At 42.3% G+C, this 25,357-nt stretch overlaps 1 long non-coding RNA gene across 1 annotated transcript in view; it reads right to left on the bottom strand.

The window, feature by feature from the left end:
- Positions 1-11,956: 11,956 nt before the first annotated feature.
- LOC123940397 overlaps positions 11,957-25,357 on the bottom strand; it is a 34,718-nt gene continuing 21,317 nt past the window's right edge. Inside the window, exon 3 of the long non-coding RNA XR_006818071.1 lies at positions 11,957-12,974. This is a non-coding gene — a long non-coding RNA (uncharacterized LOC123940397). The remainder of the gene's footprint in view (positions 12,975-25,357) is intronic.

The raw sequence follows: 25,357 nt of genomic DNA, 5'->3' as shown, positions 1-25,357 counted from the left end.
AGGGTGGAGAAGCTGGACCCAGCGGAGAGCAGCAGCCAACAAGAAGACCTAGCATGAAGCTCTGTGCGGTAGGAAACTTCTTACTGGCCGTGAGGAAACGACTACCAGGATGCGCAGATCCTCACCCTAGGGAAACGTTAATGCAAAATGAATTGAGAGAGAGATGGTGGAGCTGAAAGCTGAAGAGAGGAAACAGAAAGAGAGAAGCAGAGGAAAAAAGCAGCTGAGTAATGAGGTTCTGATGGACTCAATGGGGAAGAAAGAAGTGGACTCCCAGCGCTGGGGAACGAGATGCTGAGGACACGGAGCAACTGTTGGGTTGGACAATGAACCCATTAGATCTCTCTAAGTCCGCTCACCTTTACTGCCTGTACTCCAGCCCCATGACCTTCACGTTCCTTAAACATGTCGAAGTTGTCACTTAAGGAGCTTTGCACCAGCTGAGCCCTGTGCCTGAGACATTCTGCTCTGGCCCTTCTCCCAGCCAGCTCCCCGGGAGCTCTCGCAGCCCGGCTACAATGTCACTTCTTCAAAGAAGTCTTCCTGGTCCATGCAGTCTGAAGTGGCCTCACACCCGTCTCCCTTCTCCCTCTCTATCACATCACCAGATGCTTTTCTTCATAACACTTATATTTTTGTACCATCTGTCAACCCTCCCTTGAGTGGAAGCTCTGTGCAGGCAGGAACCTAATCTGTCTTATTTACCGTCTTACCAAGCATCTGACTCAGTTGATGATCAATGAATGTCTGTTCAGGAGAGCATTTCCTTCATCTCATACATTGAAAAAGCCTCACATGATTTTGCAGTGATGGACCCATTATACCGACAGCAAGGTAGCCAGAGTCATAGAACCCATCTGCGTTGATGAATATTTAAGTTCCCTAAAAATAGAACAGAAGCTATTCCCCCCAAATAAAAGTGAAGCTAAGGCCATTTTGCTCCCGTTTAATTAACAATATTGGAAACTTTCCGTTCACACTCAAGGACAGTCAAGATGAGCCAAGTAATTTCTGCTCACTAGAAACTTTTGAGGATCTTCCTTCCCCCAACAGCTCACCATCTGCCCTCCCACCTCCCACAAACATACATTTTAAGGTAACTCTTATAAATACGTTTGGATTTGCAGATGATATGCCGAAACTCTGTGCCGATTCTGAGTCTGGTCCGCTAAGCAAGCCTTCAGTGTCCAGGGCATTTTCGCTACTAGATCTTACAGGCAGAGCTTCTGAGGCCAAAAACTTGTGAATGTCCTCAAAAAGATCTGACACCTGAAAAACATATTTTTTTTCAAACAGAATAAATATAATTCAAGGAATGCTGAGGTGAAATGTATGCCGAACAGGACACAAAGTCTACCTGTCCACTGCACTACATTTCTGTGCTTCCCGGGTGGGGGGTGGGGGGTGAGAGAGGGGTCAGAGGGCCTTTCAGTATTTTGGGAGGATGGGGATGCTACGTGCAAGCATTGCTGGACCTCTTTAAATGGCTTACACACTTTTTGGTGTGCCTAAGCCTTGACCCACGTGGCCTCATCTACACACATATACCTGTATGTGAAATCCTTGCCACGCAAACAAAATCTAGAGAAGAAAACCGGCATATACCTGATTTTTTAGTTAGGGCTTAGTTCTCTGAGAGAGACCCAGTCTCAAGTACATCCCGTTTTCCCTCAGGTACATTTGTCCTTATGAGATCCCATGTCCTTGCTTTAGTGTAGAGGATAAGGATCTCAGGGTGTGGCTAGGGGAGGGGAGTCTCAGGGTCCAGGTTCCCTTGACTGCCTTCCAGGCTCCCTCTCTCATCCCACTGCCTCCATGTTTCCTAGCAAAGGCTGCAATAGGGAATTATGGGTCCCTCAGGAGAGTCTTCTGGAAGCCTTGTGAACTGGATGAGGAAGGAGATTAGGAAGTGGGAGGGAGAATGGGGAAAGCATGCAGAGCTTACAAACTCCCTTATGTAATTAATGGAGGTGGGATGTTACTTATTGGGAAAAATCCTGTCAGCCCTTGAGAGGTGAGTTTTGAAACTCCATTTCTGTGGTGGATATGATTTTCCATACAAGTTAACTCTCAGAGATTCCCAGCCAAATATTAATCTCCTTCCTCCACATTGGAACTCTAGTGTCCCTGCTTGTTGCCAAGCATCTTCAATATGTATTTAATATTGTGCGGGCAATCGAAGAAGTGGGGATTTGTAACAAATCTAAAACAGCTTGAAATCAATCGTTTGGTGTAAATAAAGAGCTTTGCGGTTATCATGTTTTCAGATTTTTCACAGGCTCTCATTCCAGACCATTCCAGAGGGAAGAGAAGTCATCCTATTTTTAAAGACCTCCAAAGTACATTCCACTGTCTTCTTTCACAGCCTAGTCTGGTGTCTACCAGCTCTCAGTGCTGGCAAGTCCTCCTGGGGCTCTAACTACATTCTGCCTGTCTCTAACTACATCCCTGCCCAACCAGGGGAACCAGAAGAACTTTCTGCCCTCTTTGATAGCATCTTCCTCAGGCCTTCCAGGTCAGTGAGCCTTTGGAGCCTGATAATCCTTACTTCCATAGCCTCCTTTGAATCTGGAGAATCTGTTGTTCTATAAGCTCAGTATTGAATATCTTCACTGAAGAGGTCTTTTTGCCCGCTGGGGAGAAGGAAAGCAGCTCCAAGTAGCACTGTGAGCAGAGCTTAGTTTAGAGAGTGAGTATGTGAGGGAGCTAGAGGGCCCTGGGCCCACACAGGTCTGCTGGCTCCTACTCCTAGGCCTGCCAGCGGCTGGCAACTGCTCTCCCAGCGCTCTGAGCTCCAAGTCAGGGGACTAACATCCCTCCCCTGTGTGTGTCCTCTGCTCTTCAAGGAATAGGGGTCAGAAGCATCAAGGAAGCTTGGCCTTGCCTGAGAGGAAAAGGAAGCTCAAAGGCCGGGTCAGAGGGTGAGGTACTGCTGGGTCGTAGGATGCATCTGGCTTTAACATTTCTGAGGAAGGAAGGGAGGAAAGAAATCAGATCCTGGTGGCCTTCTGAAGGCTGCTCAGCCTCTGAGATTTTCCCCACATGCCTCTGGCTGCCCAGATTAAGGCTTCAAACTGGCTTAAAAATCTCTTCCATCTCACATCCTCACTCCGAGAGACGGTAGGTCCTGAGCACGAGGTGTTGCCATGCCATACAGTTCTAGAGGGTTCTATGCACACAGGAAGGTGAAAGCCTGAAAAACAAAGATGTATGTGTAAAAAGTGTATGGGGCGCCCTGCCTATATTGGGAGAATGTCCTTGAATAAATGCACAGTTTAGAAGCCCGGACTCCTCATGGCCCGGGTGCACAGTGTCCTTCAGAACGCAGCTCATAGTGACATGCATAGTCATGGGGGGAAAGAACACTAGCCTTTAAGTGCGAGGCCTGAGTTCCACCCCGATTTCTAGGGAACCACTAGGGATCTTAGATTTTTCTGGGCTAGATCAGTGGTTTCCACAGAGACTACCCATTTTGTGCCAAAATTGTCACAGACAGACCTCCACATGACATATCTCCCGTGGTGAGTTGGGTTCTAAAGATGAAATAGGGGGTGAAACTATTTTCCGATAAAAATGTTCCTTTAAGATCCTTTAAGTTACATGCAGACACAGAGATGCACTTATTCTGATAGGCATTTGTTTAAGATCGGAGACCCACTGAGGGGAAACAGTCCCATCTACCAGTCATCCCCAGCCCAGGCAGCCCCTCATCGAGAGGAGCGACAGTCAAATCACCAGCCTCATTCAGTGGTTGCGGGTTTAATTTTTGTTTTGCTGTTTGTGAGTGTGTTTGCTAAGCCTATATCATCAAATTTCAGCACACACAAGATGCAACTCTATCCTAAATGTATTTACAAATCTTTGTTGGTTTAAAAAAATACATTGTGATAATACTAGAAACTCAGAAAAGTTTTTATATGAATGTGCTTTATTTATTGCAGCAACATCTATGCACATTTGCAAGAAATTTTTTTTTTTAAATGTGCAGGTGTAGTGAGATAGGTGAATTATCCAGGAATAGATGTTGCTAGAATCAGATGGCCTAGCTGGCCCCTGGCTCTGTGGCTGAGATAGGCAAGGGAGAGCCAAGCTAATGAGATGGGCTAACCTAACCACAGCTTGAAATCCTAATGCGTTTACACTCTCTAGGCAAGTCCACGCTGACTGACCCAGGAGGATACCGTGGCTTTCAATCCACATTCAAAAAACCAATTTTGGGGGCGCCTGGGTGGCTCAGTGGTTTAAGCCTCTGCCTTCGGCTCAGGTCATGATCTCAGGGTCCTGGGATCGAGCCCCGCATCGGGCTCTCTGCTCAGTGGGGAGCCTGCTTCCTCCTCTCTCTCTGTCTGCTTGTGATCTCTGTCTGTCAAATAAATAAATAAAGTCTAAAAAAAAAAACAAAAAAAAACCAATTTTGAAAAAGTGTAGTTGGACTTAGGTTTGTTTAGCCCCTGGATTCCAACTATACCTTACATGCTGCCTTGTCATTTTGGCGGTGTTCATATGCCTTATTATCTATGGCTATCGGAACGGCCCTGGGAGGCAGGAAAAAATGAGTATGTTTCCCATTTTCCAGACACAGAAATCAAGGCTCCCAAATCCAAGGGTCTTGTCTGAGACCCAACAAGCTCAATAAACGTTAGAATTAGAACCAGAATCCAAGTTTTCTAGTTTCAAGACTAGCTAGTTTCCAAAATATTAACATAAAACACAGACTTCCTCTCTGTGCTTATCTAGAAAGGTTTGTTTACTCTCGCCTAAAACAGAGGCATGCCCGTGTCACCGCTGAGCTCTCCTGCCAGAGGTAGAATCACTCTTTAAATTCTCAGCCGGAATTCTTCTACGTGGGTGCCTTTCTCTGGACCCTGTTCGTCTGCCCCCCTCTGGTGGCCGTTACACAAATAACAGGTGGTAGAGCCGCTCCCAAGGCGGTGTTGGTTTCTCTCTCATCTGTCATTCAGGCAAACAGCACCTACTATGTGCCAGGCTCTGCACTCGGTGCTGGACATACAAAAATTAATAATCTAGGGCGTTGCCTTCGTAGGTGGTAGACAAGTAAGAAGATGATTACAAAATAGCAGGGCAAGTGTCATGGGGAAGTATACAGAAAATGCTGGGAGTGTACCAAAGATACCTGAGCTGGCCTCCTGAGGGATAGGGTAGAAAGCTAAGAAAGGAAAGGCAGTGCTGGAGCTGAGTTCCCAAGGCCAGGTAGGAGCAGGAAATGAGAGGAGGCCTTAGGAATTCAGGAAGCTGCCAGGATCGAGTTCAAAATGGTGGAATTCAGACCACTGGTGCAAGGGACAAGGGCAAGAGGTGGGTCAGAGGGACTGAATGGGGCCAAATTAGGAAAAGCTTTTTATATCATGCTAGCATTTGAGCTCAAAACCCCTAGGCTAGTGGTCTCCAGACTTTTTTTGATCATTTTCCCCATCAATAAAAATATACGAATGTGCATCCCCAACTTTTAGATATTTATTTAAACATCTTATACCCAAGCAATAGAGTGTGATGATCAAGAGCATGAGGTCTGGAGTCAAACTGACTGGGTTCAAATCCCGACCTTGCTACTTATTCACGGTGTGATCTTGAAGAAATAATCGTTCTGTACCTCAGTGTCCTCATCTGCAAACAGGAATATAGCAGATGTAACCTGTGGGATTATGGGAAGGAGTAAATGAATTCATTCCAGGGGAAAGCTTAGGACAATGCTTGACACATAGTTCATGTTGTTGTAGCTAGTAGCTGTACACGCATTTGCAATTTGGTGCTATTATAAAAGTGGAGTTGAGATTTACAACAAGTAAGGGCTCCATTTACTCCCAGAAGTTCTGTTTCAACATCAACTTACTTCAAAATGTCAAGAATTATTCTAGTCTTTAAAAACAGCAACATGAAGAGACTGTCCCCCCGCCCCCACCAAACACCTACCTAAAAAACAAAAACAGCTTTGTCACCCCTGGATCCTACTCATGCCTAAACTCATGCTTGAGGGTGACTTCTCTTTAATTCAAATTGTCCATGGAGAACGGGCCCGAGAGACCCAGGGGATGATGCTACCGGTCTGCGCACCAACCTTTGAATTTTAAAAGGAAAATATAGGTACACCTGTGTGGCTCATTGGTTAAGCATTTGACTCTTGATTTCAGCTGAGGTCATGATGTCAGTGAGATCCAGCCCTGCCTTGGCTCTGTGCTGGGCGTGGGGCCTGCTTAAGATTCTCTCTCTCCCTCTGCCCCTTCCCAACTGCCCAGTCATGCTTGCTCTCTAAATAAATAGCGGAAAAATATAAATATGTAATAAACTACCTTTTAAAAACATTTTCATTTTTCATTTTCGGGGCACCTGGTGGCTCAGTAAGTTAAGCATCCGACTCTTGATCTCGGCTCAGGTCTTGATCTCAGGGTCATGAGTTCAAGCTCTGCTTTGAGCTCCCTGTTGGGCATGGAACCTACTAAAAAAAATTTTTTTTTCATCTTAATTATTAGGATACAAGCTATTTTTGCTCTCTCTAAGGAAAATGTGTTTTGGCAAAGATAAAACTTGCTAGATTTTTCTTTCTTTTTTAAGATTTTATTTTGTTTATTTTACAGAAAGAAAGAATCACAGTAGGCAGAGAGGCAGGCAGAGGGAGAGGGGGAAGCAGGCTCTCCGCTGAGCAGAGAGCCCGATACAGAGCTCGATCCCACGACCCTGAGACCGTGACCTGAGCTGAAGGCAGAGGCTTAACCCACTGAGCCACCCAGGCACCCCATTGATTTTTCGTTATAATCTCAGTTTTACACTCTGTAATGTAACCATGCAAAGTTCTCATTCCAAATTCAGATTATTCCAGTACGTGGTTTTGAAATAACTGAAAAGGAGCTTCACCAACATGCATAGATATTAAATGCAAGAAGTGTTTTTTGGATCATGCCTAATAAATAGTGATAGTCATCTTCCCGTTTCCTCCACCAATTATGCAAATGTATTTGTTGAAATTTAGCTGACAGTTTCCATTTTTCCTGAAGTCAGTCAGTTGTTCTTGCAATATAATTGGGCGATTTTACCTTTTCAAACTGTTAACAAATTGGTTTATTTTAAAAAGATTTGTGTATATAACATCAGAATATCCTGTCTCCAAGTTTTTAAAGTAAGTAGATAAATGAGCTTTTAGAAGGGTCCCACTTACATAGTTTTCAGCCTCAAAAATCACATAACTCTGGAGAAATTTCCACTATCCATTTTCAGTGTAAACCCATGGTCTCCAAAGCATGAGTTTACTTTGGAAAGCTATTACTCTCTCACACTTTGTTACAACATAACCTTTGCCTCCACGGGACAAGTGTATTTATTTTTTCTAAATATCTTGTAGGTACATTTTACTGACTCCACTTTCGTCATGGAAAAGGTCAACAGATTTAAAACATGGTCTGTTTATAAAAGAAAGATTCAGAGCAGGTTTAGGTTTGACAACTCTTTTAAGTAGTTGCCACAGGGAAGCCCTTGTCCCCTCACCTCGTTTTGGTTGTGAGACAAGCTGTATTTCTCAGCCCCATTTTTCCTACTTCTGGGGAGGGAGTTGTACTTTTTTTTTTTTATTAAAAAATTCATATATACACACATATACTAAACAAAAAACCCTCATTGCGCCTACAGATAAAATAAATAACACTCCTGCCTAGCATAATTTTAATCTAGTGGTATGCAGTTAAATGTTTAACACCAGGACTCTGAAAAGAAGACAAGACCCTGATTTGTAGTATTTGCCAACTTCCATGGTTAAATATTCTCACTGAGGTCAGTTTCAAGCCACCAAAACACTGTCCCCGATTGCAGAGCTGGGAAGAGATGCAGGGCAGCAGACCATTATATAACACGTCCATCCTCCAGGTGCAAGAAATGTCAATGACCCCAAGAGCGTGCATAATAGCAACATGTAGTAAAATAATTTGGAAGTGATGAGTATATTTAAATATGCATTATATTTTAAATAATTTAATTATATGTTTATATGCTTTATTTTTAATAATGGTTGTGCTTATCAACCAGCTCCCAAACTCCTGAAAATTTAATAATAAAATATAAAATTTTATAATAATAATAATCATGATCCATTATAAAACTGTTCTGCACATACCACTTTGACCTTGTTAGGCTTAAAGAGGAGGGTCCCCTCTGTACGTGTAACGTGTGCCTGTGGGCATTATGTACATGTTTGTGTATGTTCCAGCTATAAAAAATCTTTACTTCTGAAGGAGACGTGTTATGTGACTGACTTCTGATTTTTTTAATATAATGAGTTTTTGAAATTAAATATTTTTTGAAGGAATAATTTGGTCAGGTTCTGACAAAATGTTAATAACCTATTTTATGTTAGTGTTAAGCGTAATAATCTGAACTGACATTGTATTTAGGGACTTGATTTGGGAATAATCAGCATCTTTTTAATATTGACTTCGAAGTTTTAAATGAGCATGTCTCTCCATTTATTCAAGTTTTCTCTTTGTCTCTCAATAAAGTTTGGAAGTTTTCCTACTGTTGGGCCTTTTTAAAAAGTGTGCTATTTGGTAATACATAATTCTAGTTGCTGTGGTAAATAGAATGGGTTTTTCCCTGATATTTCTATGTTGGTTATTGATATTATATATAAAATCACTGATTTTATATATAAAAGCTAATGCTTTTTATATGTTTATCATATAAGCGAGTTCTTATTAAAAAATATCTTTAGGGGGCATCTGAGTGGCTCAGTGGGTTAAGCCTCTGCCTTCGGTTCAGGTCATGATCTCAGGGTCCTGTGATCGAGTTCCGCATTGGGCTCTCTGCTTGGCAGGGAGGCTGCTTCCCCCCTCTCTCTCTGCCTGCCTTTCTGCCACTTGTGATCTCTGTCTGTCAAATAAATAAACAAAATCTTTAAAAAAAATCTTTAGCTTTTATTTTGTTATTATTTTATTTTTTAAAGATTTATTTATTTATTTGACAGAGAGAAAGAGAGACAGTGAGAGAAGTACTATAAACAGGGATATGGGAGAGCCAGAAGCAGGCTTCTGCTGAGCAGGGAGCCCCATGTGGGGCTGAGGCCCAGGACCCTGAGCCAAAGGCAGATGTTTAACAACTGAGCCACCCAGGTGCCCCTATCTTTAGCTTTTAAACAGTGTGTGGCAGGGTTCCCCAGAAGCAGTACTGAGACTCTCAAGCAGGCTCCAGAATCAGCTGGTTCAGGTAAGAATCCAAGCTCTACCACTCACTACTTACTTTACCTTCTGGAACTTCGTTTCCTTATCCATAAAATGGAAGCAACAATAAATGCATCTTGGAGTATTCTTGTAAGGGTTAAATGAGATGATATATGTAAAACACTTTACAGAGATCCTGGCAGGCAGGAAGCGCTTGGACGATAAAAATCATTTGATATTCTTGGGGCACCTGGGTGGCTCAGTTGGTTAAGTATCTGACTCTTGATTTTGGCTCAGGTCATGATCTCAAGGTCCTGAGAGCAAGTTCCACAGTGAGCTCCTCACTCAGCAAGGAGTCTGCTTGAGATTCTTTCCTCTCTCCCTCTGCCCCTTCCTTGTTGTGCTCTATAAACAAACAAACTGTAAGGGCCTATTTAGTCTATGAGCAATTCCATCCGGTTAAACAGTGATTTTGTTGTTTATGCAGTAACACTCAAACTGACCCTGCCCCTCCTCCCAGGGGAACTTACTTAAAAGCAAGTCCGGGAAACCAGTAAAATATGGTCGACCAGTCCCAGGTAACAGAGCCCAAATACAAGGGCGGGTCAGGCCAGGTGGAGATAACAGAGCCCGAACCAGGGATGAGTCGGGCCAGGTGGAGACATCCAATCAGTGGAGCGCCCATACTGTCTCCCTAGCTACCAAGGAGTGTGGGCCCCGCCTTTTGGGTGCCATTTGGGCGCCAGTTCTGACCAAGGTGATAGGCTAGTTCAAATAGCTACTATGGGGTGAATTGTAATTCAATTGGCCACCCGTGTGTGACCTAGCATGACTGTGCAGCTTTCTCTGTGTGTTACAACCTCATTGGCCACCTGTGTGTGGCCAGGCCCAACCACATGGCCTTTGCCTTGAAAAGTTAGTCTGTGAGGCAGGGAGGGGTCGTCTATTTGTAAGACAGGGCCCCAACCAGTCAGTTTGATTCTCGATGCTTGGCATGAAATAAAACTTTGCTTGACTTTCTCTTTGTATCAGTCTCGTTCCTTTGATTACGGACCCAACAAAACAAACAAACAAACAAATAAATAAATAGATAAAATCTTTAAAAAGTTATTTTATATTCTTGAGCCTCTTGGATTTGCCATGTATAGTATCACACCTATATATAGTAATACTTTCAGATTCCTTCTGAGCAACATTGAAGTTCTCTTTTTTCTCTTTCTCTTTTTAGCTAAGATTACTGGGTTCTTTTTTTTTTTCCTATTGAATTGGATTGACCACAATTTTGAAAATGTTAAGTAAGAATCATGTTATTGGTAGGGGCGCCTGGGTGGCTCAGTGGTTAAGCCTCTGCCTTCGGCTCGGGTCATGGTCTCGGGGTCCTGGGATCAAGCCCCACATCAGGCTCTCTGCTTGGCAGGGAGCCTGCTTTCTCCTCTCTCTTTGCCTGCCTCTCTGCCTACTTGTGATCTCTCTCTCTCTCTCTCTGTCAAATAAATAAAAATAAATTCTAAAAAAAAAAAAAGTTTACAAAAAAAAAAAGAATCATGTTATTGGCCTTCCACATCTTATCCTCGACTTTATTAAGTAATCCTTTAGCTTTTCCTTCTTAAATATGGTGGTGACAGACAGTTTAAGAAAGCTATTATTTCTCCTATTTGCTTAAGAAGTTTTCCCTTTTACTATTTCTTTTAATTTTTTTAAAGATTTTATTTGTTTATTTGACAGAGAGAGATACAGTGAGAGAGGAAACACAATCAGGGGGAGTGGGAGAAGGAGAAACAGGTCCCCACTCCCCACTCCCCATGACCTGAGCCAAATGACTGAGCCACCCAGGTGCCCCCCTATTTACTATTTTTTAAAGGCATAAGTAGAAGGTAGTTTTTCTCTTTGGGCTATTAGTGAGATTAATTAATGTAAATTATTTTTATATGATTCTTTTATTACTTTAGTTACTCAAGCAATATTTGATCACATTCCCCTTGTAAAAATGTTAAACAATACACAGCTATACAAAAAAGATAAAAGTTGAGGTGCCTGAGTGGCTCAGTCGGTTAAGCATTCGACTTTTGATTTCGACTCAGATCGTCATCTCAGGGTCCTGAAATCGAGCCCCACGCCAGACTATATGCTGGGCACGGAGCCTGCTTAGAAGTCTCTCTCTGCCCCTCCTCCTTAAAAAAAGGAAACATTTTAAAATTTTTAAAATTAAAAAAAAAAAAGAAAAGATAAAAGTTCTATTGTTTAGCTCCCATAACTATCTCCATTGACTCCAGAAGAGAAGAGCTTCTTTATATTAATTTACAAACACATGTATAGATACGTAAATCTATACTTCTATTTTTAATATTAATGGATCATTCTATAATATAATTGAGCCCACAAGTTTTGTTTTGTTGTATATTTTTACCTAATGTGTCAAAGATTTTTCTGTCTCAGTTCATATAGAGTAACACATTCTTTTTTAGTAGCTGCTTCATATTCTTTAGTATGGAAGTAACACTGTGATTTAGTCATTCCCTTACTGATGAATATTTAGGTTGTTTCTCTTTTTTTTTGTAATTAAAAAAAAAACCTACTATAGTCAACATTCTTGTCTATATTCTTGTGTGGTTATGAGAATACTTTTTAGGACACAGCTATAAGGGATATTGTTGAGTCACAAACTGGATGCATTTCTAAATTTAGTAGATTCTACTAAGTTACCCATCTAAAGGGCTATACCCATTTATTCACCTACCAACAATGTCGAAGATTTTTCTGTTATGGTCACGTATATGTTATATTTTCTTCACCCTGAATAAATTTTGATGACTTGTGTTTTATTAGAAAATCATTCATTTTACCTACATCTCATGACTTTTAGTACAGAGTTCAACATAACAATCTATATAACAAAACCTGTAAATCTTTCCCTCATCTGTGGTTCCTCTCCTCATTCTATGGTGTTTGTTTTTTCCTGTTCTTTGTCTTGATTAGCTTTGCAAAAGGTTTCTCTTTTCTTGTGTTTTAAAGAAACATGTCTTTGATTAACAATTGACCCTTGAACCACAAGGGTTTGAACTGGCTAGGAGTCGACTCCTACGCAGATTTTTTACAATATAGTACCATAAATGCATTTTCTCTTCCTTATGAGCTGCTTTGTTCTAGCTCACTTTATCACACGAATACACACAGTCATACAAATATAACACACAAACATCGTGTTCGTCGACTATGCTATCATAAACTCTTCTGATCAACAGTAGCCTATCAGTGGTTAAGTTCTGGGAGTTTACATGGATTTTCACCGGGTGGGGTTCTGTGCCCCTAACACCTTGAGTATGGTTACTCAAGGGTCAACCATACCTAACAAACTTAATGATTTTCTCTCTTCTAACCACTAATTTCTGTTTTAATCTTTATCGATTCCATCTTGCTTTTCTTAGTCATATTTTCTTGGCTCTCTTTTAACTTCTGGTTGAACGGTTTATTTTTACTCTTGTTTCCTGTTTAATTATAAAAACTGTTAAACCTCCTAGTGGGTCTATACGCACCGCCTTGGCCTTCTCGCTTATGTAATATTCTTGTTATCATTGTTTTCTAAATAATCTTTAATTGTACTTTTGATTTCTCTTTGATCCAAAAGTTATGTAGGGGTATGTGGGGTTTTTTTTTTTTTCTTTTTTAAGTTTTGGCATTAACATTAAGTTTCTCTGCATTGTAGTCCAAGTTTGTGGCCTTAATGATTTCTTCTCCGTGGAATACGTTAAATTTTTTTCTTGTGGCTTGATCGCTGATCATGCTTCACAAATGTTCCATTGGCTTCAGATATATTCTCTGTAGGGAACAAAGTGTGACACGTATTTATAGTTGGGAAAATATTCTGGTACAACCTGATTCAAGTCAGTCAACTGAGTCCTTGAATGAAGTTCTTAACTCACAGAAGACAAAGTGGGGTTTTTTTGTTTTTTTGTTTTTGGTGTTTTTTTTATTGTAAGGGCCAGGATTTGTTGACATTTTAGAAGAAGGACAGGGAGGAAGATGAAGAGGAAGAGAGGAGGAGGAGGAGAGAAGAAAGGAAGGAGGAAAGTTAGTTTGCTCAGAATTCTAGCAACTAGAGTTTAAATATTAAGAACCAGTTTTGGAAGACTAGCTAACTATAGAGATTTGTACTGTCAACCCTAGACTTGAAAAGGCACAAAAAATAATAGAAGCCTAATTTTCTATTCTGGAAGGGATAAATGCACAAGAAGAACAATTGGAGAGGAGATAAGAAAGTTAGATACCAGTGAGTGTTTCTGTGTGGGGGCTGTGGTCCTGTCCCCTCCCAATGTTGAAGCCCTGAAGGAGGGAAGGGAGGATTGGGATTTGAGGGTCTAAAGAAAGCCCTGTTTCTCCCCTGCAGCCCTAGAAGAAGAGACCCTCTCCAAGTGTTCTATATGTGACCACCATGGAGTAGAAAATGGTGACAAGCCTGGTATAAACAAAGAGAGGACCCAAAGGGTCTCTGATGATAGGGTTGGAGGGAGAGCTCACCAGGGCCAGGGGTGCAGGGACCTGCATAGACGGCCAAAGGCTTAGACTCCAAAGTCACAGACAGACCTCAGGAAATCTACCAGAGGTGAGATGAGACCCAAGACTCCTGGGACCCCTCGGCACAGGTCTGGTTAAGAAAACAGACTACTTATGTCCTTTGGCCACCAAGACAGGAGGCTACCACCAAAGACCAAGTGGGATAAGAGTGTGCCATAGAGGCCATCTTGTCTCACATATCCTCCAAATTATAAGGTTGTCTGAGCCTTGTAAACTTAAAAGAAACCCAGAGGAATGGGAAAGGCAACTTGGAGAGAAGCAAATTTTCTTCATATTTTCATATCTCTGGGATGGGGATGTGAGTTGCAATCAATAGCCCCTTATAGTTGCTTCCAGTTGGCCAGTTGGTAGTCATGACATAGCTGCAATTGTCTACTTACCTGTGGAGAGCAAAAGTACCAGTTTCAAAACTTGCAGAATAAATGGGCATCAGCAACTTGGAAGAAAAATCCCAGAGTAATAGAGAAGCATTCATTGCTCTTACAAATAAAATATTTGTATGGAAGGACAAGAGAAACAGTCAATAAATCACTCCCAAAACAGAACCCAAAAGTAGGGGTTGCAGGCTGGGTTCCCCCAAGAAGTAGACGCTGATAAGGAGATGACCATGTGGAAGTTTTTTTAGGGAATGTCTTTAGGATCAAAATCTATAGAAGCAGCAGATGGGGCAGAGAAAGAAATTGAGCTGTGATGTAGTCACAGTGAAGGCCTCGGCCCAACCCATCAGGAGCTCAAAGCTGGCTGACCCTTTACAGTAGTTTCAAGTTAGGGCAGGGGGCCAGACCTTTATAATCCTGTGCTGGCCAACTTTCAGGAGGCACACCTTGGGTGAGGCGGCCCTCTTCAATAAGGCAATCCTCAAAGAGAACTGACAAGTAAAGGCCAGCTGCCAGCAACATTCCCAGCAGTTGGGGGAATAAGAAATTCCTGGATGAAGGAGAATCTGGGTTTCACCACAGCAGGCTGGTTCTACCTAATTCTGCTTAAGAAGCACCTAGCAGCAAAGGCTTTTAGGTAAATGTTTCATTTCAAGAGTAATGTAAATTACTCTTGAAATGTAATGTAAAAAGTAAATGTTTCATTTCAAGAAACACCAAAATTCTTGATGGCATAGAGAACAATATTGTGCAGAGAACACAACACCAATGACTGAGTGAAAACAATGATACCATTGGATAATGGTGCTGCATAAGGTTGTGCAGGCATGAAAAGAGGACCCATACCCAGAACAGGTGTCCATTGCTGTGACAACAAATAGCCACCACATGCTCAGTTGGTCTCCTGGAAGAGCAGGGCCATATCAGGGGTGCAGCATTGGCTTCTGTTGCTGACAAGTAGGACATTCAGAAGGGGCAAGAGCTGTATCTGTTTTTTTTTTTAAGTGGGAGTCCATGCAGTTAGGTCCATGTGGAACCATGGCCACTTAATTCATGAGTCCATTTGATAATTTATGATGCCGTTCTGGGAGAGCTAATGATGAAGTCTGGCTGACGCTAACTTTGGTTTGGTTGGCACTTTGTCTACTCAAATGTTCTATTCATGTTCTGTGGGGGATGCTCTATGGTGGACATGAACATGTCAAGCAAAACTCTTCACACTTGATGCTCACTCCCTGTGGCTTGTCCACTTGCCTCTACCCCAGGATTTTTTGTTCCAAACCTTCCAGCCATTGTCCCTCTAGACATCTAGATAGTACATCAACTCTTTGACCATGGCCCATGAATACATAAATATTCTTATCTTGAGCTACTTCTATTTCCACACAAGGTGGATAGCAGGGGCACTACCTGCAACTCTACCCAACAACAAGCTTCTCCATTTCCACTTTCTGTCAGTGCCAACTCTGAGTGTGGTTGTGATACAGTACCTTCATTTCATTTCCAGCTTTTATCCATATACTGAACCAACAAAAATGTAAACCAAGTTAAGGTTCTGCTTCGTCCATCCACTGGTCTTATGGGATCCCTCATGTGCCTATAAAGGTAAGCTGACAGACGGGTACAAGTGCAAGCAGGATGGGTGATAGGGGGTTATGAGCCACCTACCTGCCCATGTAGTTTGCTCATGCCCTCTAGTCTTGCTTAGGTTTAGTTCCAGATATACCATTTCCATCTTATAGTGGATTGCTGCTCAGCTCACCCAATTTATGACTAAGAAGTTCCAACAGTTTTGTATGAGAAACCTAATTCCAATGTCAAAAAAATCAGTCAGTCGTTGCTAGATTTTCTCCTTCTTTGGATTTACAATAAACATAACATTTAAGAAGATTTCCTAGGACCTCAAGTTTCCAGATGAAGCAGAAAAAAATGGGGCAGGAGATGATTTGGCTGTGAGGTAGGGATCCACAATGGTGGGAATTTGGGATCTGGGGAGCAAATACTGTGGCAATACAAACTAGTTCCAAATGGTAGTACCTGTTCAGGGGCAGAGTTGGAGGCAGAGAAATTCCTGTGGTAAGTGGTTGACTGAGATGAAGGCATTCATAAACAATGGAGCTACATATTCTAGGTGCTCAGATATTTAAGGTTCCTTAAGTATCTGTTTTATTAAGCACAGAAGAGATATGAAGCACAGTGGAAGGTGGAAATTGCCTGTATTTGGTTATGTGATAGATTAAATACAGACACAAATTCTTTGCCACTCCTCCCAAGATAGAGTCCCCTCCCCTTGATAAAGGCAAGTTCTGTGACCTGTTTTGACCAATAGAATAGGGTAGACATGCCACTGTTGTGCAACTTCCAAGATTAAACCTTCAGATCACCAAACTGTAAGGGAATCAAGTGTGGGGAGAAAGAGAGACCACTGGGAAGAGTACAAAAGCACTAGTGATGTGCATGAAGCCAAACTTGATGCTGGGTGCAGCCTAATCAATTATCCCAGATGACATCACCTGCAGCAGAAGGACCAGCCAGCTAGCTCTTCCCTGCCTGAATTCCAACCCACAGAATTGTGAACAAAGTAAATGGTTGCCGTTGTAACCAACTAAGCCTTAACGCAGTTTATTGTGCAGCAGTAGGTAACTACAACAGGTTACGACAGTGTTCAGTGATAAGCGGGCTTAACAGAAACCATCATCTGGATGATGACTCGTACCCCTTTAGATACTGTAGAAATGAAACCATCAGCAGTCTGAGTGAGGAGCAATGGAGGGGGAATTCAGAGACAATGACTCAGGAAGTCTGTCTCTTTAAAGGGAAGTCATTTTCTATTTGGTTTTCCAGGGCTCTCTGTCATAAAGGAGACACTGGCTTTATTATTAGAGCAGCTCATATGATTAAGCTGATGTTTCTATATTCCTCCTCCTCAACCACACCTCCTTCTCCCCACCACCACCACCACCACTGACAACAACAAAAATCCTTGCTTGAGGCTTATTTTGCAAGTATGTCACATGTACATAAAATCATCCAAATAAAAGAACATTTTCAATAAAATTAATTTAGCCCAAAAAATTCTTTAGAATTTTTACAAAGCTTTCTTGACCTTGTTGAAAAAGTAAATGCAGCAGATCCCAAGGACATCTGTTCACTCAGCTCTGCAGAGAACTCCCTAGAACTTTTCCCTTTAAATCTACTTATCAGTGGGGCGGGGGGTGGGGGGGAGGCCAGGACTAGATGATGGTGTGAGCTCTGGCAGGGGAGAAACTGATTTCTATTTCTAGTTGCCTCAATAATATTTATGACTTTGAGTAGGCCTCAGATTTCTCATCTTTAAAATGGAGTGTCATTCATTTGACAAGTATTTATTGAGCTCCTACTATGTGCCAGGCACTACTCTAGGCATGAGAATACACTGGCATACAAAATTGACAAAGAAGACAAAAATACTTGTCCTCTTGGAGCTTACCTTCAACTGAGGAGAGACAGACAATAAATACAGTAAGTCTAAATTATACAGTATAATAGAAGGTGATAAATTCCATTGGAAAAAATAGAACACTATGAGTAGGAGCAGCATTACAAGAGAAAGGGAGCAGGTTTTAATACTGAATAGTACCACACCCACTGGGGTAGATTTCACCAAGAAGATGACTTTTACACAAAGACATGGAGGAGGAGAAAGAATGACCATGTGGGTACCTAGGGGAAGAGCATTCCAGACAGAAGAAACAATGAAGGCAAAGGTCCTGAAGTGGAAAAGTGGCTGGTGATTCAAGGAACAAGAAGACTATTGTACCTGGTGAAGAGAGAGGATGGGGAGAGACTAGTAGTTGGAGGAATAAGCGTCAATCACGTAGAGCCTTTAGCCATTGTGAGGTTGGCTTTATCTCTGATTGAAATGGAAGCCAATGGATAATTCTTGGCAAAGGAATGACATATTCTAATGTGCCTTTTCAACAGAACCCCCCACCCCACCTCTGAATTGAGAATAGACTGTGGGGAGCAAGGAAAGAGGGAGTCTACTCCAATAATCCAAGAAAAAGACGAGGTTCCATGCCCTCTTTCATTCGCCTGTTGTGGGGCTCTGTTGAGTAAATGGCGTGTAAAACATGGGGGAAAGAATGAGAGGAATGTAAATGGTTTTTCCTGTTCTCTTGGACTTACTAGCTCTGCACTGGACTGTGGCTGGAGGCTGAACGGGTCCTGGCTGATCTTTTCTGGGGGTTATGACAAATGTGATGAAGGTCGTGAGGGAGAACAGAGACCGGTTCCTTCCAAGTTTGTTGGCAACTGCTCATCTTAGAGGAGTGGCTGGCCGATCCAGAGAAATCTGATCCTGGCTTGATGTGTATTTTGGGGAACTGAGTGCTTGTGCACTATTTGAACAGGAAACTCAGCCAGCCAGTCAGTAACGGCTGAGGTTTTTTTTTTTTTTTAAGATTTTATTTATTTATTTGACAGACAGAGATCACAAGCAGGCAGAGAGGCAGACAGAGAGAGAGAGAGGAGGAAGCAGGCTCCCCGCTGAGCAGAGAGCCCGACGCGGGGCTCTTTCCCAGGATCCTGGGATCATGACCCGAGCTGAAGGCAGAGGCTTTAACCCACGGAGCCACCCAGGCGCCCCAATAATGGCTGAGTTTTAAAGACTGAAAATACATCTCAACCAGGAGCACTGGCACCCAGGTTCCTTCCAGAAAAGTTGGAAGAGGACCTTGCCGCCAAATATTCAGCAGGACACGTGGGCTGGGAGGACAGTAAGTTCTCTCGGGCGTTTGATCTTCTGTTGTCACTTCCCTTTACATGTGATTTTCACGGAAAATCCCATGCCTGCTGCATTCAAGGGAGTGTATGATGAATGGTAAAAAGGGAACTGTCTGGAGGGATTTAGCCCCAGAGCTGAATTCATCCAAGACACACATCAAATACTTGGAGAGAGCTGATTACCTGTGACTCTCCTATTCCTCTCAACACATGCTCATCCCCCAACAAACCCACTTCATCCAGGGCTCTTCTCAGTTGTGGTTTGTTCCATCAAAACTTGCTGCAGTTTATACGGAAGTTTAGGAACCCTAAAGAGACTAGAATTTTAATAGGTGGTCTATTGTCTCTTCCATTGTCCCTTTTCTGTACATGTGGCCTCCTTTTCTCTTTTTCCTCAGTACCGCCCCTAGCCCCTCAGCTCACTCCCAAAACTCTCACTGTTTCTTCCAACCAACTCCTTTAGGGTACCTCTAAGGTACCAAGCACTGAACTCAGCCTTACACGTTCAAAGCTAAATAATTCAAAATCCCTGCCTTTCAATTATATTTGCTGTAGAAAGTAGAGGGACTTGTACAGAACCCTGATGCGCTGTGAATGAGGGCTGTGACTAAGTATCCCAAAGAAGGGTTAGGTTACCCTCTGTACTAGGTCTTGGACTGTGAGATAAAGAGAGAAAAGTATATTCATAGCAAAGGAAATAATAGCTAATAATTATAACTACTCCCCCGAAAATATGTGTTAAACGTACACACTTATTATAAAGCTGTTTTTTTAGGAAAACATATATATATGTGTATATATATATACATATATAAAACATATATATAAACATATATAAAAATATATCTTTTAGGAAAGATATATAGCACACGATTTACAAATAATAACATAGTACACAATACTCATTATTGCAAATTCCAGTAGTCAATTAGTTCTCATAAAGTGTTCTCCTTGATTTTTGCTGAACTATCCATGGTTGCGACCAATATGAAAATTGGTTGATATTCTGTTTAGGTTAATGAGTAAGACAAAAGTGAGATAAGAATGCACACCAGAACTTTACTCAGTGGTTGGTAACATGATCAACTTTGCTGAATCAGATAATGTTTTCAAATATCAAAAGAGTATTTTCTTAAGTTTTTAAAATATTCATAATATAATAGCTGTATTCTTGGCACATTTTAAAATGTAATCTGTGTTATTAATATGTACCATCATTTTCTTAAGCGTAGGCAATCAACAAGACAATGCATCAAGTCCTGGTTTGTAGCATTTGCTGGTTTCTGTAGCGGCCATGGTCAACCTCAAGCAACCAGTGTGGTAAATAGATATACAGTATTTTCAAAGTCCAGGTACAACAGCCACAACCTTACTGGCATAAACAACAGAAAAATAGAGCAAAATAGAAAGTGATGAGTTTTGAGCATGTATTTCCCTTTTTAATATAATTTATTTAATTATAGGTTAATATAACTTAATGTTTAATAATGGCTGTGTTTAACAACTGTTTTGCAAAATTCCTGGAAATCAGGTCCTGGGCTCTCAGAAACCTGTCCAAACCCCCCGCACACTGCTGGATCTAGCACATAGTAGGAATTCAGTTAATGACTGCTAACTTGCTTTCTTTTACTAAGGAACAAAAAATAGAAATGGATAAGCTAAGGTGGGTAAAAAAAGGAAAAAAAAAAAAAAAGATTGACATGAGTCCATGAAGAAAGGGCTTTCCAGAAAGCATTGGTGATGTTTGCCCCTCCTTTGTCTGAATGCTTTCTGTGTCATTTTCTTCCGGAAGCGTCAGGCCCACTTTGCTCTGTGAAGGAGAAAGGTCTCTGTGGAATGACCCCCATGTGTCAGTCTCCCCCCTGAGCAGGCTGAGTGTGATGGGCTTCCCCACAGAGCAGATAATGCTCCCGCTTTGTGTCCAGACAAGGGCGCTCACCCCAGCCTGACCTCACACGCTGTGTCAAGTGACATGGAGAGACTGTCTCCAGCGGCTCAACCATCTTCACGCCCAGCAAGATCTGGAAATATTTGTGACTGTGGCACAAAGAGCACTTCTCAAGTGTCAATCAGGAAAACACTCCGTTCTTCTGAAACCCATGTGACAAAACCCACGGGGAGTAAGCTGCTAATATTGAAATAACAAAATCCATATGTTCCCTGACAGCAGTTTGGGTTTTAAAATACACCTCGTCAACTTTGTGAGCTGGTGCTTAACAATCCCTCCTCAGACACTTCTGCCAGGCACCAGCGGGCTTGCTCCCAGGATGGCAGAGAACCAGAGTGTTCCAAGTGATGGTCCTAAGGGCTCTGGAGAATGGCATGGCACCTTTTACGGGGAGCTCTTGGCTAGGCTTCCTTTGCCGACAGGTTGGAGAGTGGGGACAAGTAAAGAGGAACAGAGAGAACGAAGAGGAAGTCGTCTTCAAGTTAAGCAAAGTTCCAGTCAAGCTAGTAATCAATTCCCATTTCCCTAGTCGAGTGTCTGGGGATGCCTGCTCCGTCTTCTTTCTCAATGACCACAAGAGATGGCAGATAGGACCAGCCTCATTGGACATCTATCACTTTGTCCTTCACTATCTCTACTTCTTGGCTCTTGCCTTTCCATTTTCTAAGAATCAAGCCACACAGCTTCTGAGGAAGCAGCCAGTTTGTGTGACGTTACCCTGCTCCTCCAGCTACCAAGTGATAGATTCAGAGATAGGCATTCAGCCCAATTGAAGCTAAACAATCTTATCCCGGGGCTTTGGAAAAGAGATGGGTCTCTCAGCAGGATGCTGAATCTGCCCCAAGTAAAACTTTGGTCCAATTGGTGTCTATGCTCCTCTGTGTAGATTAGGTAGGAGACAGAACCAGTCATTACAAGAGAGAAAAAAAGACAGAAGAGAAAAGCAGAGGCAAGCCATCTTGAGAAATCATTTCAAGTTCATGGTTCCATTGGGATCCTGAGGCCCAAATGCCCTGCTATCTCTAGGTCCATATCTCTTCTATAAGTCTTTTCAAGTGCTAAATAAAGAGCTAAATTTCCAGAAAATTCTGTGGTTGCCAGCAGTGTCCTCTGATCAGTTCATTAGTCTATCATATGGCTTCCTGTCTGCTACTATGAAAAATGACTATTTCTGAATTGTCACCTATGGCAATAATAATATTTATGGAACATCCGTGGGTAGCAAAACAGTGCATTAAGTACTCTACATGAAGCGGTGCCTGGGTGGCTCAGTGGGTTAAGCATCTGCCTTGGGCTCAGTTCATGATCCCAGGACCCTGGGATCAAGTCCTGCATTGGGCTCCGTGCTCAGCAGGGAGTCTGCTTCTCCTTTTCCCTCAGCCCCTCTCCCCTGCTCATTCTGTCTCACTTGCTCTCTCTCTCAAATTAACTTAGAAAACTGAAAAAAAAAAAAAGAACATGATTTAGTTCCTCTAATCCTCCCAACGATCTTGTACAGTTGGTATTATTATTATACCTACTTTATAGATGGGTAGCATTGAATCACAGAGATTTCCATGATTAAGTGTCTATACCTCACAGCTGCACTAGAATATCTGAGCAGTATTGTCCCTTGTGCACCCCTGTTTGTCTCACTAAACATCCTGATTTTCGTTTCATAAATATGCTTGTTCTATTCATTTATTTATTAATTGTCTTTTGCCTTTTTGAGGAAAGAACTGGAGGAAAACTTCTTTAAAAAGCATATATATGTTGTAGTGTGAAATAATAAGTTTCAATGAATGCTCAGCTGGGACAAAGATAAAGTACAAGTAAGATCTGATGACTGTGGGAATAACGACAGCAGAAGCATGAGATGCAGGGTAATATGGAAGACACTGATCACAGCATTGTTTTTTTCATTTTTTTGTTAACATATAATGTATTATTTTCTTCAGGGGTACAGGTCTATAAATCATCAGTCTTACACAATTCACAGCACTCACCATAGCACATACCCTCCCCAAATTAACACCGGAAACAAAGCATGGGTACCACATGAAGAGACAGAATACATTGGGACACATCCATGAAATAAAATGTACCATAAAATCAGACTAAGTACATTGGAAAACGCCACAATGTATTTTTTCATTAATAAAACAGAATGTGTGTTGTAACACCAATGTTGTTAAAACTTAAGGGAGCTAGGAACATATCTTAAGGCCACAAATTCAAGTCTGCAAGAAGTAAGACTTCTTTATTTTTATAACTTTCGAGGGGTAGGAAGGTAATCACATAACAGCAACACACCTACACAGAGTTCTGGACACTGGATCCTGAAAATGCAGTCGGGCCATTCAAACCCTCCTACCTGTGCCTTCTCCCCATTTTTTCCATACCCAGTGACATAGACACTTTGGCCACTTGAGAAAGCCCAAGGAAGAACAAAAATTCATTCGAAGAAATACATGTCGATATTATCATAGGGTATGTGAGACATTGAATTATAAGGCCACATTTATCACTCTCTTGGACTAGAATTATCCACACCCTAGCTGTAGATTCATAGAGGGTGAGTAAGCTGACTCTTGACCAGACTGGACCCTGTGACCCAAACAGAGTCTTGAAATGTGTTTGCATGGCTGAGCCACTCTCTTGGGCTCTCGGATCCACTATGAGAAAAATATACTCTGGGTAGTTGCTGTCCCTTTGGCTGGGGCCCTGTGGAGCTGACCTGAACCCAACCTGAGACTGGAGCCTGGAACAGAACCCTGGCCCAGCTGGGTTGTAGCTGTCCCACAGAACAGTGAGCAGAGACTGATTGTTTCATGCCACTAAACTTTGGGATGGTTTGTTACACAGCAGTGTTGTGGTGACAACTTGCTAATGCCTGTGCACCACCTCCCTTCCCACAGCACTTCTACAACAAGAAAACCCTGGATCCTACCCTTCTGAGAAGAAGAATGCCTAACAGAGGAGTTTATCCAATAAAGTCATTGGACATAAACAAGTATCCTTGTCATCTTTCTGACTTGGTCTCTAGTAAGAACTTAGCGAATCTCTTCCATGGTATTGCTGCCTCAGCATGTGCATTGTTCGGCCAAGCAGCCTGGACGGGCCTCCTGCTGATGGTAGCCGCCTCAATAGACCCTAGACAATGGTCCACAGAGTCACGAGCAAGTGTAAGTTCCCCATAGAACACCCCCTACAGCCCCTGTGATAAACAGTCTCTCTCACCTCCCTGGGTCTTCCCCTGTGTTCCCTGAGATAAGCACCTTACCGGAACTCTGCTCTTTTTGGTTTGAACTGACCAATCTGGACTTAGTCTGGGAACCCCAAAATACTCCCCCCACGGACCCTAGTAAAGCCACGTGCCCCAGGGTCTGTGGCGCTCTCTATCTGCACCCTGCCTTGACCTCCCAAATGGACCCTGGAGGCGTGCTGTGTACTTCCTCCAGACCTGCGAGTGATAAACCTATTTCAGTTTCTCCTGTGGCCTGTTGTTGACCCACAGCTCACCATCCCGGACGCTGTGCTTCCCTTAACAAATGGTGACCTAACAGAGTTCTAACAGTCTCCTTTTCCAGCTCGTGGGATCTGTCTGAAGTGTGTCCAGAGAGGAAACAAATGGATATGGCCCAGGATGACCTCACCTCGCAGAGTCAAATGCCGACACCAACAGTTCAGGTGAACATCAAAACATTTGCTAAAAGACCCCAAGCCCCCAGCGTATGTTTCCAGCATGGAGACTGATTGTCATCTAGAGTACATTGTCCAGAATCTCCGAGGATGAAACAAAATCATGTGTGTAAAGCTTTGTGCTCCCTGGTGGGAGTCCCAGTCATTCCATATTTGAAGTGGGAATAGCAAGAGGGGCTGATCCTTGGGCATGGGCCAGGCTTTCAGCTGAAGGAGAAACCAGTCCATCCAAAGAACCGTGCTTGAAATGGGTCACGGGGGAAGGGGAAGACCCTTTAACAGAAGCTGGAGGGCAGAGACAAATGGGGCAAAGCAGCTAAGAATGCAGAAGCAAGAAGCAGTAAGTGGTCATTGGTGAATGGGCAGTGGTCTACAAAAATTCCAGAAAAGTGGGATTAATTCTTAGGACCTGAGTCTCCATGCTCCTTCTGAGGATACAAATGGCTCACCCTACAGCCATTCAATCTGACTGAAAAAACCAAGCCTAGCACCTCTTTCATAGTAGATATTTAATAATATCCTTTATGGCTTTTCTGAGTACTTGGGGATCTCCTTCTTGACTCCCACTAGTCAAGGGATCTTCTGCCTCTTTGATCCTCCAATCATGGATTTTGTTCAAGTCTTTAGACAGCCAGTTTCTCTCTTACACAAACACAAAGTTTCACTGTATGTCATATAGCAAAGTGCTGTCTACTAAAAAGAAAAGAAAAAAAAAACATTTACTTATGTCCGTGAAAGGTTCTAAAGAAACAATTAAAATGTATAATTTCTTGAAGTTAAATTTGACCGAAGAGCAGCGCCAAAATTTGGAAACTGATTTCTTTTTTCCAAGCAAGATGTATTGGAGAAAATTCAGA

The sequence above is a fragment of the Meles meles genome, chromosome 4, assembly GCF_922984935.1.
Source record: "Meles meles chromosome 4, mMelMel3.1 paternal haplotype, whole genome shotgun sequence".
NCBI classification, from domain to species: domain Eukaryota; kingdom Metazoa; phylum Chordata; class Mammalia; order Carnivora; family Mustelidae; genus Meles; species Meles meles.
This window is presented reverse-complemented; position numbering and strand designations above follow the sequence as displayed.